Below are 18249 nucleotides of genomic sequence, written 5' to 3'. Positions count from 1 at the left end.
TGTGTCATGTGGCCAATTTTCACTTGAACCCAGCTCATATTTTGTCATATTTTAAACTTTCAATTTTTGGTGTCTGTTACCCCAAAATGATTAAAATATCTCATCCTAGGATTCATCATGAGGTGTAGATAATTGAGTGGACCTATTTCCCTACCATTGATGGGTGTTTCAAATTTCAGGACCTAAATCCCTACTGTTTGAGTTATGTCATTTTTCTCCAGCCAAAGCAATAAATTTAAAATATTTAAATTATTTCTCAAATAATAATTTAATATTTTAAATTATTTTAATATGTCTGGTCATTTGAAATAAAAAGTTGTCTAAAAACATCAGTTACATTCCTCCTTGATTCTCCTCTGTGATCAATGGTTTCCGAGGTCAAAATCACAGTCTTTGAAGCAGAAGGTTAGAAATGCTCACTTTTTGAGCATTCTTAACCTTTTGCCAAGAAGGTTAGAAATGCTCAGTTTTTGAGCATTCCTAACCCATATTTCTAACCTCTCACAAAAAAGGTTAGGAATAAAATTGAGCATTTCTAACCTCATTTCTTAACCTTGCGGGCCCCACTTTGTCAAGAAGGTTAGAAATGCTCAATTTTTTAGCATTCTTAACCTCTTCCATAAATTTTAGCAAAGCAAAAGAATAAAAAAAAGAGAAAGGAAAGAGCTTCAAATTCCAGGTTTTGAATGTGTGTTGAATGTAGTTGCAGATGTTTGTAATTGGTCAGGTTCTTGACTACATCATCCTATCCTATGCAAAATGGGAGCTTCGAACCAGATTGAAGATACAAAATACCACGTGATGTTTTAGGAGGCTTGTGTGTAGAATGAGGAATATACTAACGGCATGCGAATTGTCTGACTAAATTGCCTTGATGAGATGCCACTTCATTACGATGAGCAGAGATTGCAAAATTAACGCTCAAGTAACTTCACAAGCAATCTTCATTCTCCTTCACCAACTTATGTCATCCAACACCATGTTAATACTACAGTAAAAGTGTATATGCAATGAGTAAACCTTTAACACGACATGCAAATTGTTTGACAGAATCCCTCAAAGAAATGTGGTCTCATGGTACGTTCATAATGCAAGATCTATGATTGAAATGATTTAGAAACTATCAAGCAAGTGCAATCCGCAAGTGTAAGGTTCGTTTCCACAACCTTTGCCAGCATCCTCTCTGCCAACGATAAAATGAAATTTTCAAACCAGGTTTAAGACACATCAATTTTGCCAAACAGTGGAGTTTGAAATACATGCAGATCACAGAAGCAAGAATGTATCGTTGCTGTTGTTTGAAAGAACCACTGTGATCATAACTGCAGATAATGGAAGCTTACCCAGTGCCGTAGTTACTTGATAAAATTCCATGTATGATGCAGAAAGTGAATGCATATACAATGCATGTGATTTGTTTGACAAAATACTCGACAGAAAGTGGAGTATTTGACAGTATACCATGTAACATGCAATAATGGAATTGTTTGACTAAAAGCATTAACGAAGATGGTCTCATTTAATGTGATGATCATAAGATATGCACAAAATTGTCATAGTATTCATCCAAGTGCAGGGACAGTAAAATTCAGTCATATTTTGTAGTTGTTGCTGCTCGTTTAGACATTCATGTAGAATTTGGAAGCATATCCAAGGCACATTGGAGCAGAATATAGGATTTCATCAAGACCCTCCTCTAGTAAATGGCCTGTCATGGACGTTTTATAAGAGCACTTTCCCGAAACTGGAATCCATTGTCAAGAAAAGAATCAAGTTTTATTTAGAGGAAGATATTACTCAGGCCGCAAGATTGCTTCATCTTCACTTTCATGAATGTTTTTTTCAAGGTTGTGATGCTTTTGTTCTGCTGGATGGATCAACCAGTGGACCTAGTGAACAATAAGCCCCTCCAAATTTAACGTTATGGCAAAAAGATTTTGAAATAATAAATGCCATTAAAGAGAATGTGGACGAAGCTTGTGGTGTTATCATGTCCTGTGTAGATATTACTGCTTTGGCAGCTCGTGATTCTATTTTACAAGTTGGAGGGCAAAGTACAAAGTATCACTAGGATGAAGGGATGGCCTAAATTTTGCCACCAAAAATGAAACAAATGCAAATCTTCCATCTCCAACATCTAATGCCTTAGTCCTCATTCAAGCTTTTGCTAAAAAAAGTATCAATGTCACTGATCTTGTGGCTGTTTCAAGTGACCACACCATAGGAATAGGACATTGCATGTCATTTGGGGATCGATTATACCCTATACATGACAACACCCTCAATCAATACTTTGCCAAAAACTTGTATGTCACTAGCTCTCAATGTGTATGCCTAGATGCAAAGAAAGCATTGATGAAGATGAGATAATTATGTAAATGAAGGTGTTTATCTTTTCTCATCTCATTTGTGTCAAAAGAATTCCAAGGAAGCATGAGCAACTTGTGAGATATCTTACAATAGAAAACATATTTCGAAGACAATCAACAAACATGCAAGGCGGAAATAAAGGATGTTTAGTTGATGTAGTTGGAGTGTGTCTTTTAAAAAAAAAGATGTTAGTGAATGATAGATTTGTGTCTATGATGAGGGTACCAAATTATGAATATTTTGCAATGCACAATCTTTTTCACCTTTATGGAGACCCTAGAGTTGTCTTATATTTTTGAATGGATAGATAAATGTTTGTGTTCTCAAATGGTTGGATGGCAAGATGATTGAAAGTGCAAATGAAGTAGTTGAAGACAAAGAAGTGCCTCAATATAACTCATGACTTGGTTCTTCATCGATATTACAAGGTTGAACTTGTATTTGTAAAAGTGACTTATGTTGCTCATTGTAACTAAAGGTTAGAAAGTGAACCTTATTCACGCAAAAGTGAAGTAGTTTCTAACTAAGCTCTTTTTTCATAAAAATGAGTTAGTTATTAACCTATCCAAGTTAGTTACTAAGGTGGTTATTCTGGGAAGCCTATAAATGCAAGGCTATTTGTAATTTAGGGGAGACTCTGATAGAGGGGGAAAACTTTGCAGAATTTTGTAGAGAAAGTAAGCGAGATGTTTTGATAGTCATACCTTTGTACTAAGGGGTTTTTGAACTTGTATATTTTCAAAAAGAATAATGAAGAATGCATTGAGTTCATGTGTCTTGAATGTATTCATGAGTTATTGTTGCTAATTTCTCGTATGTTGAATTAGTAATCCCTTTATGTATTGGTGAAATCCATTGATGAAACACATCATTCCATGGTATCTTGACTTGCATGTGCTGGTACAACCTATCTCTTCATGTATCGAGGTTTATTGTACTTATTTCATCATTGTTGCATGACTAACCTTTTTGGTGGTAACCCCTTTTGTGATTGTTATCATTTATGGAATCCTACTTGGTGTTCGTATGTCTTCTAGTAGGGTCTACGTTATTAATCTTGTTTAAGTTCTATGTTTTCTCCTTTATGTACTTTCAGGTTAAAAGTACACAAAAATCCTAAATACCCCTATCATACGAGGGAGTTGCCCCTCTCAAATGTAGAGGAAGATCGTGTTTCACAGAACGATCTCTCCAATTGTTGGAAAATTTGTCACTGCTCATTGGGCAAACAGGGTCAGTTTTAGGTAAATGACCGCAGTGACAAATTTGTTTACCAACATGCATTAAGAGAGATTCTATAAGAATTAATTAGGTTGAGTGAGATTAGGAAAAGTGGTTTGTAGGAATCACATGACTAGGTTAATTAATTAAAATTAATTCACTGAGTGGGTTTAGAGGAAATAATTATTGGAGGGACTTTAGAAGAATAAGGGAATAATTAATTATTGGACAATAGTGACAGGATTAATTAAATTAGATTTAATTAACACTGAGAGGAATAAGGATAACACAATTAAATCAATTAATTATGTTGACAAGCTTAAATTAATTAAATATTAATTTTAGGTGTCTACATTTTGCCCATCTTTGATACAGCGTCATGAAATGATGTTATATCAAAGAAGAATAGAACATAGTGGAAGAAAAGGATAAGGACTAGTAGCATGATGCCCCAGTCATAAGATGAGGAAGAATGACGAGGAGGAAGGATGAGGAGGAAGTAATTGTATGCCCCCTCGAGAGGACATGCGGGTTCAAGGAACACGGGTGTTCTCTCGAAATATATTAGAAGACTAGGTGATGAAAGGATGAAGATGATGAAAGAGGGAATAAATGAATATATTGGAGTCTTGTGAATGAAATGAGATAAAGAAATGATAAATGGATGGGATTTATTGTTGAACAAATATAGAGAGCAAACCTAGGTTTGATATTTCCATGGATAGTCTACACCACTGATTATAAGAACCTGGATGATATGAAGATTTAAGGCATGGACTGGTGCTTAGTCAAACAGGTATGCCTTGCACACAATCATGCAAGTGTTGATAAACACTAATGCAAGTTTGTTGGTTCATACAAGGAAAACCTTCAAACACACCATGCCATGAAAACTATGCCCCATTATACACCAACCAAGACATACCAAGATATAGGATGATCAAGGTAGTCCTGTAGCGTCGTAAATTGTACGCACTTGCTAGGGTGGTACAATTTCACACCTAGTTTAGCACCCGCCTTTGCACATCTTGCATTTTGCATTGCATTTCCCCTTTAGCACTTAATTAATTAAATTAATTAGGTCTAGGGTTCTATTTTATCATCTTTCATATCATAAAGTTGGGCCCTTTTCATTAAAGTGTGCCCCTTTCATTTTATTCTTCCAATACATCATTTAATCAAAAACCCTAATTAGGTCCTATTTTGAACTTGGGGGCTTGATTTCGGGGGTCAAAACATCTCGAAATCAGCTGTAACTTCGGGATTTGCTCTAAAATCATCATATCCGACGGCCCTGAAAATTTGGTGAAAAGTTGTCGGGACCATGGCGCCCGGAGTGCACATGGTCCCAGACATTTTTCCCAAAATTTTAGGAGCGCGATCCAATCATAAAATAAAGCTTAACCCCAAGAAATTGGCGGGATATTCAATCTCTAGGTCGGCCAAAAGACGAAATTACGACCTAGGGTTTCATACATAAGAGCTCTCTTTCTTCATTTGAAGGGATCCGAATTTTGGTTTCAAGGACCTTCTATGTAGCAAAAGAGCAGATCTTTGAAGACTTCAACAACATTCAACATCCTTCTATCAAGAATTTATCAATTTCATTCATCCATTTAGGGCTTGGAAGACATTGAAAAACAATAGGAGATTATTGACTGAAGATTGGCTTGTACTCCTCCCTTGAGGGTTGGGTATGATTTCATGTTGTTTTCATGTCTTTGCATAAGCTTCAACATATCCTTTATTCATGCTTTAGATCACTTTGCATCTTGATTTAGAGCATTTACATTATCATTTATGAGCAATTAGGGTTTACTTTCTAGGTTGCTCTAGTTTGCTTACTTGCATCTTAGGACCTTGCACACACACTAGGTCTGCACACACAATACATTTTACAATACAACTTGGCTATTCATGGAGGTGGAAATCACTAAAGTGGGGGTTTGACTAAGGAAAAACCCTATATAGCCGCCCAAACATCTTTTCAGATATAAGTGCAGGTTTCGGGACTCGAACGACGCCGCAGGTTGCAGATCCGGGAATAGCAGGTCGGGACAGTACTCCGCACCAAATTTCAGAGAAAAAGACCAGGACAGGGGCGCTGGGCGCCCTGGTCCTACTAGGACAGGGGCGCTGGGCGCCCTGGTCCTCCTGACAGACAGCATTTTCAGCATTTTTGACAGCTTTTCCATAGTGCAAAAACAGTAGTTTTCAGAGCAGTTTTAGGGGCAGAATCAGGACAGTGGCGCCCGCGCCCCCGTCCCGAACATTTTCACTTAGATTTTGACTCCGGGTACGCATTTGCATTCTTGCCTTGTCCTTGTGTTTACAACTTTCTATTGTTTAAGTTCAATTCTGCAATCTTGTTATTAGTTCATACTTGTACTTTGGGGTTAGGAATTGAACTTGCATCATTTCATCTTTCTATTACAACAAAGGAATAGAAATCCTAATAGGTAGCCCGTGGCTCTCTCTTCCACAAAAAGAAGTAGCCAATTGTGTTATACCTCTAGGCTCTTTCGTATTCCACAAATGTGTGATTGAAAGTGAGATTAGGGCATGTTGACCTAGTCTCGCTTCTTCCCCCACACATTTTGGTGAACTCGACGTGAATCTATCATTGCTTCCTCTTGCATTGCATTTGTTAGATCTAGATCTAGATTTAGTGTGTTTTCATTTCATTTTCATTAAAAAGAAAAAAAAAAAAAGTGTTTTTCTTTGCATTGTGTGTTTAAATTTTATGCAATTTCAAAATGTCAGATTTTTATTTGCAAGATGTTCATATTTGTGATGATTATGAGTTAGATGAAGCTTTAGATGAATTTTTGAAACCTAAATATACCAAACCTTCATTTTACCAAAAACTCATAAACATTGTTACTATGCCATTTCGTTGTGATGAGAAAGATAAGTCGAATTGTTCCTCTCAAGGGTACATTCCTATCAACTCTTCCACTAAATCTAGTAACATGGTTGTTTTCAATGATCCCCTCTATGAAGAGATATCTCCTTTTGAATCAAAAGATAAACCTTTCAATAGATATGATCATGCTTTGTTGAATGATGCCCTTGATGCCTTTGTGTCTCCTAAAAAACACTCCCTTCATGAGGATCCTTTTGTGCAAGAAGATGACATTATCCCTACATTTCCTAGTGATGGCCTTTCCTTTTCCAACAAAATTCCCACTAGAGATGATGAATTAATGATAAATGCTTACCCTTCTCCTAAAGTTGGTCTTACCCATAAGCATCCCTTAGAGAAAGAAGATGAAATAATAAGCAATTTCCTTAATTCTCTCTCCCCTATTGAACATATTTTGAGGAAAGAGGATGAGTTTAACACATCTATTGATGCTCTCCCTCCTAAGGATGACGAATTAATAAACAATGTTATCTTCTCTCCCGAAATTGACAATACTTCAAACATTCCTTTCAACAACCTCACTATTTGGGATGAACCATTAGAAGAAGGTATAGATTATTCTCTACCCCTAGCCAAAGGTGATGAAATCAAGATTGGAAACTCCCTTGATAGTTTCTCCCCTTCCTTGAATCTCAATTATTCTCCCTCTAAAATAAATCATCTCCCTCTCCTCAACTTGGTTCTACTCATAAGGAAACCCTAGTTCAAAGCAAAATGGTTAACATCTCTTTCAAAGATCTCCCTCTCAAAAGTGAGACTTTAGAGAGTAATGTTGATCCTTCTCCTAGAGAGTTTATTCCCCATGTAGATCCTTTGATGATAGAGGATGATATGACTTTTCCTAGTATTACCCTTCCTACTAGAACATCAATGCCTATCCCTTGTCTCTCTCCTAAAATTGATCTAATCTGTGATAAGATTTTAGTGCAAGAGAAGACTATCAATAATTCTTCCAACACTTTTGTTAATTCCTCTAAACCATCCTCAATCAATTTGATACATGTGAATGAAACACCTAACAAACCTCTCTTCACTATCCAAGGTGCTTGTCCTTCTCAAAATTCTCAACCTTTAAATAAGCCTATCTTAGTGGTTCAAGGTGGTTATGCTAATGATTCTTTTTGCACGCCTAAGACACCTATTATTACTGTGCAAGGAGGTTATTCTACTAAGAGCCCTTATGAGTATGCTAAGCAACTGACTAGAGAGAGTTATCATGCGGTTGCTCATACCTATAACACTAGAAACAATAGGCAACCTAATCCTCCTCCAGTTATCCCAACTTCACTTCCTCCTTCCCAACCTATTCTTCCCCAATCTCCACGGATTTCACAAGTTCTTGGTAAGGAATATGATCTCATAGAACAACTTAAAGCTACCCCTGCTAAGATATCCCTTTGGGATTTAATCCAAACTTCTTCCGCTCATCATGGAATGTTACAAGATGCCTTGAAAGATTTGAATGTTCCTCCACCTAATACATCTAGTAATATAGTGTCTTTGGTGAACTCTGTGATGAATCCTAAAACTCAAATTGTGTTTACTCAAGATGAGTTGCCTACTAGTGAAATTCAACATCAATATGATCCCTTGATGATTGTGGTTATCGTAAATGACACTGCTATAAGACGAACACTGGTAGATAATGGCTCTGGCCTTAATGTGTGTAGCATTAATCTATTGCATAAGATGAATGTGGATACATCCCTTATTGAGCCTGACTCTCATCCCATTCAAGGCTTTGATAATGTGGCTAAGTCTTCATTAGGTATTATCACCTTACCCATCACAGTGGGACCTGTTACTTTGCCTACTCCTATCCATGTTATGTCGGGAAATCTAACATACAACTTGTTATTAGGGAGACCTTGGATTCACAGTATGCAAGCTGTCCCCTCTACATTGCATAGACAAGTTAAATTTATTTATAACAATAAGACATATACCTTGATAGGTGATACTAATCTTCAGGCTTGTTTGCAAACATCTACTTCCAAAGGGAGTTCTTCTAAACCTTCCTCTTCTAGTGATGACTCTTTAAACAAGATACCTATGGATGAATCATTACCCTCTGATAATCAAAATTATTTGGATGAGCCTAAAGCTCCTGAAGAAGATCCTTCTCGACTTGAGTCTACACATGAAAAGGCTTTTGATCCTGAGAAGGTTCTCACAGAAGACGATTGGGGATCTCTTGATTTTAATCCCACCTTTGTAGGTGAGTATAGGGTTCCTCCTAGAGAGCTTAAAGTTAAAAAGAAGGAAGAAACTAAAGGTCAATCAACCTTACCTGAACCTATGAGCAATAATTTTGTGGCCACCTCTCAAACTTCTTCTCCTCACACCTCTAATTATGAAGAGTTTGATTCTTTGTCTTATGAAAAACCACCTTCTCTTCCTGAAATGGCTGATCGTTATGGTCGTGGTTTTTGCATTTTTGCTAAGCATGGGTATCATGGAAATGGTTGTGGCGCTCATGAACAAGGGATAAAAGTTCCTCTAGAGACTAATTTTCACAATTATGCCTTTGGACTCGGCTATAATCCCTGCAAACGTACCAAAGCATCTAAAAGACCATCTCTCAATGTGAATGCTATATTTAGTAGTGATGATGATCTCACTTCAACTAAATCATCTTCTACTTCTATCAACTCTCATTCCCCTCATAAGGAAATCTTGGCGATGAACAAATCTCTTTATGAATCCCCTCAAATTTCTAAATCCACTTATGAATCTTTATCTCCTATTCATCATAAAGTCCTTTCCTCTAGGGATAAGGCTCTAATAAATTACACTCATCCCTCTTCTAAGATTTCATGTGACTTTTCTTCTTCAATTTTTATCATTTTATACATGTTTTTGATCTCACTTATAGTTGAGCATTTAACATGTCATATTCAAATACCTCATTTAGTCTATCATGTCTTTAAATAACATTAATGGCTATTATGTTGCTCATCATTATGTGACATTGGTAGCTCATTTACTGGGGGCTCATTGTCATTCATGATGGTACAATTTCAAGTGCAATCATATTTTTTGAAGCAACATAATAGCCTAATTTTCTTGTTCCTATGGGGACAAGAATGATTTCATACATCTCTTCTTTTGCTTATGTCCAAATCTCTCCCTAGAAGATTGTGTAAGTCCTTCTCATTGTCCTTATCCTTGGGAGGCAATGATCTTTCCTTATTTTTATCTAAGGATCCACTTTTTCCTATTTTGTGGATGGTGTGGACTTTATTACTTGATGTTATGCCTTGTACGCATTTGTTGTTGTTTGTTCAAGGGTTCTCTCTTACAAGAGGTGTAAGTCCTTGACTACAACCTCTTTTGCACTTGGTAAAATACATCCATAGCGAATTCACTCTCCTAATTGGGTTAACAAGAGCGTCATCCTTCATTAAGAATCACTTTCACCTCGCAAAAGAAGGAAGTATTGCATTCTTATTCTCTTCTTTGTCTTATTCTAGAAGATGTTATATTTGTCTAAGACAATTTCTCTCAGGGATAGGTGTCTTTTGTACAAATATCTCTTCTCCTCTAAGGATCTCCTTTACACATACTACAAGATATCTCTTTTGAACTATCTTATCCTTGCTTAAAGAGTGCAAAACTCTCTTGCTTGGATCTATGACATTGTTGCATTTTTGGGGTATCTTCTTTTGTGATGAAGGTAGGTATCCTTGTTCTACTTTGCTTATGACATAAAGATTACACTTTTTGGGCAATGGGTCATTCTCGGAACCAGAGCACAGACTCTTAGAGCGAGATGTCTCCATTTTTCTTTTATGCAAGGTGATTATTCTCAGAACCAGAGCACAGACTCTTAGAGCGAGATGTCATGCTTTTGTACTATACATATATGGGTTGTAGCATACTTGGGCATAGACTCCTATGAGGTGCTTCTAACCTCCCTTACACACACATGCACGAGGTTGAGTGGAACTAGCGGCATAAGGCTAGACTTTCTCACTCTCCTCCCTTACATGGATCACCTAGATAGACTCTAGGGGCTAGTTTTCCATGTCCTTTTTCCCATGGATCATCTAGACAAGATCTAGGGGCGAGAAGTCCATGTTTTCTCTCTCACTATTCTTCTCATGGATCACCAATGTGTGTATTCATGCTTTTTTGCCTTTCTTTTCTTTTCTTTGCATTTTTCCATTTACATACTTCATCTTATGTTAGAGAACTCTCAAATCCTCACACTCTTTGTTGTGTTGGAATTGAGATGTAGTCCTCTTTCTTACCAAATGATTCTCCATTAGTTTTTGATCTCATATCAAATCTTCTTGTGAGCATTTGTCATCAATATTCTTTAACAATTTGAAGTGGTAAACATGATACCCTGTTTCAACTCACTAAAATTAGCAAGCCGAAACAGGGGGGGGCATATAGCTACCCTCAAATTTTCATCACCTTCCTTAGTAAGCATTAGGTGATTTTGTGATCTAACGTGTGTTTTGTAGGGTGCGGTTCCTAACTGTGTACTGCAGATACCGCTGGGGGCTTCGTTCGACAGACTTATGGATATATCCTTTTTCAAATAATGTTTACTTTTCTATACTTTAGCTTGCATATGCACGTAGTGTTCATATGACCGCTAAAGTGGGGGCTAAATGTAGCGTCGTAAATTGTACGCACTTGCTAGGGTGGTACAATTTCACACCTAGTTTAGCACCCGCCTTCGCGCATCTTGCATTTTGCATTGCATTTCCCCTTTAGCACTTAATTAATTAAATTAATTAGGTCTAGGGTTCTATTTTATCATCTTCCATATCATAAAGTTGGGCCCTTTTCATTAAAGTGTGCCCCTTTCATTTTATTCTTCCAATACATCATTTAATCAAAAACCCTAATTAGGTCCTATTTTGAACTTGGGGGCTTGATTTCGAGGGTCAAAACATCTCGAAATCAGCTGTAACTTCGGGATTCGCTCTAAAATCATCATATCCGACGGCCCTGAAAATTTGGTGAAAAGTTGTCGGGACCATGGCGCCCGGAGAGGACCATGGCGCCCAGAGTGCACATGGTCCCGGACATTTTTCCCAAAATTTTAGGAGCGCGATCCAATCATAAAATAAAGTTTAACCCCAAGAAATTGGTGGGATATTCAATCTCTAGGTCGGCCAAAAGACGAAATTACGACCTAGGGTTTCATACATAAGAGCTCTCTTTCTTCATTTGAAGGGATCCGAATTTTGGTTTCAAGGACCTTCTATGTAGAAAAAGAGCAGATCTTTGAAGACTTCAACAACATTCAACATCCTTCTATCAAGCATTTATCAATTTCATTCATCCATTTAGGGCTTGGAAGACATTGAAGAACAATAGGAGATTACCGACTGAAGATTGGCTTGTACTCCTCCCTTGAGGGTTGGGTATGATTTCATGTTGTTTTCATGTCTTTGCATAAGCTTCAACATATCCTTTATTCATGCTTTAGATCACTTTACATCTTGATTTAGAGCATTTACATTATCATTTATGAGCAATTAGGGTTTACTTTCTAGGTTGCTCTAGTTTGCTTACTTGCATCTTAGGACCTTGCACACACACTAGGTCTGCACACACAATACATTTTACAATACAACTTGGCTATTCATGGAGGTGGAAATCACCGAAGCGGGGGTTTGACTAAGGCAAAACCCTATATAGCCGCCCAAACATCTTTTCAGATATAAGTGCAGGTTTCGGGACTCGGACGACGCCGCAGGTTGCAGATCCGGGAATAGCAGGTCGAGACAGCACTCCGCACCAAATTTCAGAGAAAAAGACCAGGACAGGGGCGCTGGGCGCCCTGGTCCTACCAGGACAGGGGCGCTGGGTGCCCTGGTCCTCCTGACAGACAGCATTTTCAGCATTTTTGACAGCTTTTCCAGAGTGCAAAAACAGTAGTTTTCGGAGCAGTTTCAGGGGCAGAATCAGGACAGTGGCGCCCGCGCCCCCGTCCCAAACATTTTCACTCAGATTTTGACTCCAGGTACGCATTTGCATTCTTGCCTTGTCCTTGTGTTTACAGCTTTCTATTGTTTAAGTTCAATTCTGCAATCTTGTTATTAGTTCATACTTGTACTTTGGGGTTAGGAATTGAACTTGCATCATTTCATCTTTCTATTACAACAAAGGAATAGAAATCCTAATAGGTAGCCCGTGGCTCTCTCTTCCACAAAAAGAAGTAGCCAATTGTGTGATACCTCTAGGCTCTTTCGTATTCCACAAATGTGTGATTGAAAGTGAGATTAGGGCATGTTGACCTAGTCTCGCTTTTTCCCCCACACAAGTCCTAGGATAGAAGATGAAAATTAAAGAGAAAAGATCATGCATGCAAACAAAATGCACATGAACAACTGACATCTCTTTCTAAGAGTAGGACATGGATTTGGATAAACTATTGGACTAGGGAAGGATGCATCCCAATGGGCAGGTGATGGATTTGGATGAACTGCCAGACATGGGAAGGATTTATCTCGATGGGTAGGGTGTGGATAGATTGATGGATGACAAAAGACAAGTTGGATGTGCAAGGTCTGCAGATGAGAGGATTGTTGCTTGGATTTGATTAGCAAAAGATGGATGGGTGTTTAGATTAGGAACAAGTCAGTGTAAGCTCAGGTAGATGGGAAAAGATCGGTTTGATGGATTGGATAAGATGGAAGAAGGATAAATGATTAGATAGGATAAAAAAAGGGGGTGGATGATTGAGTAAGATTGGATAGGGGATGGGATTAATGATTGAATTGGAAGAGATGGAGAATATGATTGGATGAGATAGGATTGGATTATAAATTGGATAGGATGGGGTGGATTGGTGAATAGGATTTGATTGACTAGAACCAATGACAAGGGAGAACCATGGATTGGTAAAAGGATGGATGGATGGATGGAGGGAGATATTGTTTGGATAGGAGATAGATGGATCAAGTGGATGGATATGTATGGGATGTGGAGGAATAAAGGATGGAGGATAAGATGATGGAGACCCAAGGACTATGTTGCAAAGGAGGAAAATGCCCCACTAAGGGTAGTGCAATGAAGGAAAGGAAAGATGGTGGATAATAGTGTGTGAAGTGGAAAGATAATGTGTAATGGATATGGATGGTAGAGGTATTAAGGCTTGTTTTTTCCAAAGCATGCATGCATATACATTATTTTGCCTCTATATGATCAAGACCAAAGATAAGAATGGAGGATTCATTTTGATAGGATGAGAGATATGAGATGGAGGATATGGACAGGATAGTCAGAATCAAAGATAGGAAAGGAGAATGGACTTAGATAGGATGCAGATGAATGGGCCGATTGCATGGATGAAGCTTGCCCCCAAGTGTAGAGTGCAAGAGGAATAGGGAATTACACATGACACTTGTTTGCCAAGTTTTCATCATGGTACTTACTCAAGGCACCACAACAAGTGGTTTTCGCGATTGGACTCAATGATTTTTCTTTACTTTCTTCTTATTTTTATTTTTATTTTTATTTTTTATTTAATTTTTTATTTTTCTTGATTTTTTTGTTTTTTTTTTTAATTTTTGGAATAGTTTGGATGGATAAGGATGAGGATGAGTGGATATGGAAGATAGAGGGTGCATGAAGGAGGAAGGGAGGACTCAAGCATCTAGTTCCATGGATGGTATCCCTTAGTATTTCTTTGAACTAGAGGTATGCTCATAGATGTTGGTAACCATAATTAGGGAGATGAAATGGATAGGGGATGGAAGATAAGGATTTGCAAAGGATTGGACTAACGGAGTGGGATTATGAAAAATGGATGGTGGATAATGGATGGGGTTTTAAAAAATTTGTGGAAGATCAACATTGGCACACACCTTAAAGGGTGGTGGAATAATGGAGGAGAGGGTTTTGAATTAGATGGGGGATAGGGTGTGGATTTTGGGACCTTAAGACCCAAAATAGAAGAAGGGGATGATGGAGTTGGGATGATGGATTTTTGGACATAAAGACCCAAAATGGATTTTGAATATGGGGGAGTGTTAGATGGAGGATTGGAGGAATTATGAATGGATGGATTTTTTGGATTAGCAAGTTTGGATGCCATTTTTTATTGTTCTGCTTCTAGAAGTAGCTTAGGAATCCAGATAGTTCTTGATTTTTTCTTTTGGGGCCTTTACGGTCTTTTGGATTGTCCTTTCTTTCAGATCATATTTTTCTTTTGAGCATGTTGTTTTGAGGGGACATGTTGATCCTTTGATTGTTGTGGATTCATGACGTTATGAATTTTAGATTTGACATCCAAATTGCTTCCAATAGCAATGGGATGGGTGCATGAGGATGAAGGGTTGATGGATTTTATGGATGGGATGTTGGAGGGAGAGTGTTGGGAGGGATTCAAGGATGTCTGCCTTTGTTGATCTTGCTTAGGGATAGTGGATGGAGGGATGTAAGGACCCAAAATGGATGGAAGGAATGGAGGATTTAGCTTTGGAATATAGGGTCCCAAAATGGATGTGGATAACGGGGGATGACGAGATTTTGATTTGCATGAAGGACTTTTGGATTTAGGAGGAATAGAGGATGTACCAACATGTTGAGCATTAGCTTGAGGACCCTTATTATTTTGAAAACAAGATGCGAGTCCATTTTGAGGGGGATGAGATGTGGAAGGAAGATTAGGATCTTTAGATGGATTGGGATCATGACATGGAGATGAAGGGATACTTTGATCTTGATTAGGGAGGGTACCATGAGATGGAGTGGGGGGGGTGATTGGATCATGAGATGGGAGAGGATCATGTGATAGAGGGAGAGGGTTGGATAGAGGAATCATATGATCATGAGAGGAAGTGGAGGGGATGGGATCATTAGATGAAGTGGAGGGAGATGCACCATGAGATGGATAAGATTTTATGCTAGCATGCTTTGGGATAAGCCCTTGGCATGTTCGAGGTTGTGGGGGTGGTATGATGGAGGAGGATACAAAAGCTTCGATGTAAGTAGATGGAGGAATGGGGGTCTCATGAAGTGTGGGGTATTGAGATTTTTTTTGAGGTGGAGGTGATTGGGGTGGATGGAGGACTTGAGGAGACTTGGCAACTTTTTTTTGAGGTGGGGATTTTGTCTCCTTTGCTAGCATGTCTTGGATAAGATTATGGATGATGGATTTGGAGGACGCGGATAATACAAATTTTGGAGAATTAGGATTAGATAGAGGATGGGGATTAGATGGGAGATGAGGATTGGATGGAGGATTAGGATAATGGATTGGGGAATTAGGATTAATGCTTGAGAACTATGGAGTAAATGATTTGGATGGGGAGTAGAGGTAATGAATGTGTTGTAAAAGGATGGGGATTGCGATGTAGATGGGAGGAGAGATGAAGGTATACATGTGGATGAGGGATAATATGGAGATACGGATGGGGAATAAGATGGAATTACATTGTCAAAGGTAGAGGAAGGATAAGAGACATGGTACAGATTGGGATTAGGTGCAATGTGTTGAGGTGGGATGGATGAAGGTATGATAGGTGGATGAGCGATTATAGGATTGACTTGGTAAGAAGGTTGAGGTGGTTCGTGAAATTCCATGAGCATATTCTCATACCAAGCTTTGAAATTATGAGTAGCCATGTTAAGAATGAAGGATTATATTGGAATTGGATGAATATGAGGACTAGGACTTGGCTTTGAATGATGATGGGTCAAATTTTATTGGATTTTGATTGGATTTGATTTGGATTGGACTTGATTTTATTGGATTGGTCCTTGGATTAGGATTGGATTAGATTGGATTGGATGGAATTGGATGGAATTGGATGGAATTGGATTAGATTGAATTGGATTATTGGATTAGATTGGATTGGATTGGATGATTGATTGATGAGGGATTGGCTATCTGGATTAGAAAGATGGATTAATTTGATTGATTGAATTTTGGATAAATTATTGGACTAGAGGGAGAATGATTATGGAAGAATAAATAGATAATAGGAATAATAAAGGGGGAGGCTACCCAAAGTCGGATGAATGATTTGGATAAAAATATTGGTTGAGGAAGGATGACCGTTTGAATGGATGAAAGTGGATTGGTGACTGTAGAATTAGTTAGATAGATAGAAATGGATTAAAGATTTGATGATGACAAGATGGAATTTGGAAAGAGGAAGGATTGATTGGTTGGAGGAATGATGGACTTGGCAAGAGATATCAAGCAATGAATACATGTTGGCCACTGATGCACATAGAGAATCCAAACACAACATGCTATCCTAGGAAGTCGGATGAGGAGGAAAACCTTTTCTTGTTGACTCAGGTACACACCCAATAGCTAATCGCAATACAGCCGTTGAGTCTCATGAAATGGAAAGTTTCTTGGGGGAGTTACTATCTCCCTTGCACAAATATTATCCACCTTTCGGAGGTGAACCGAGTGGCTTCTAATCCTAGAGCTTTTAGTATGGATTTTCATTCGAAGACTACTCCTTGTAGTCGTGCAAGTGAGATTGAGGCCTATAGCCCTACAAATTACCAAGCAAGATGTAGTCATGCAAGCGTGATTGAGACCTTGTCATGCCCAAAATTTAGGGCAAAAATGGAATGATTTTTTTTTAAAAATACTAACTAGATAACGTTAAGTTCGCTAACACGAAACACACTATGTAGTTTTGGTTCTAACTATGTTTAAAATAATCTTTTCCTACTATTTAAATGACAGAAGATAAATTAAGATTAACTACGGATTAGAATAGACTAGCTTATTTTCGCTCAATCTAATTAATTTATAATTAAATATCAACTTCATAATATTCAGATTATGAATATTCAAGCTAATCAACTTTTAAACAAATAATAACTTTATTAATATTTATTTCATGAATACCTAAACCTATTTAAGTTAGAAATAAATATTAATTTCATTAATAATCAGCTCATGGACTTCTCAATTAATTTAAATTTAAAATAAATATGGACTTCACTAATATTTAAACAAGTCAACTCATTTAAATTTAAAGTCTAATGTTAATTCATTATAAATGGATTCATAGCATTTCAATTCTCTTTGAAAATTATAATTAAATAAATTCCACCATACCTATATGTAAATATAATTAATATTATATAAATATAATATTAATATATTTTAAAACCTAAATGGGTTTACCATGCAAACCCTAAACCTTATTAAAATCTATAAAATAGTCCCCCCCTTATTTTATTTTAATACTCATTCTTCATTTATTTACCCTAGCCCTTACTGGGCTAGGGTTTCATCTTAATTTATTGTTATGTTGCAGGGTTTAAATGCAGGTCAGTGGCGCTATTAACAGTGGCGGCCGAATTGGTGGAGGCGGAGAAATGGGAGCGGCGCCGCTAGTGGGACTACCCACTGTGAGGGTCACGGCCCACATAGCGGCCTTGGCCACTGTGTGTGTCACGGCCCACACAGTGGCTGCGGCCACTGGCGCGGACGCGGCCACATAGGGAGCCGCAGGCCCTATGCGTTACGTGGCCCGCACAGAGGCTACGACCTCTATTTTGGTCGCGGCCCACACAGGGAATGCGTGCCCTGCGCGGCCCTTCCCATATATGATTCTTCCTTCTTTTTTTTTTTTTTTAAATTTTATTTTTATAATATATATATATATATATATATATATATATATTCAAATATATTTACATGCATTTTTTTTTAAAAACAAAAGGTAATTCATTAAGTTTAATAAATCTATATATATATATATATATATAAACATTTTCATATGTATTTG

This window comes from Cryptomeria japonica, chromosome 11 (assembly GCF_030272615.1).
Source record: "Cryptomeria japonica chromosome 11, Sugi_1.0, whole genome shotgun sequence".
Taxonomy (NCBI): domain Eukaryota; kingdom Viridiplantae; phylum Streptophyta; class Pinopsida; order Cupressales; family Cupressaceae; genus Cryptomeria; species Cryptomeria japonica.
Note: the sequence above shows the minus strand (reverse complement) of the source record.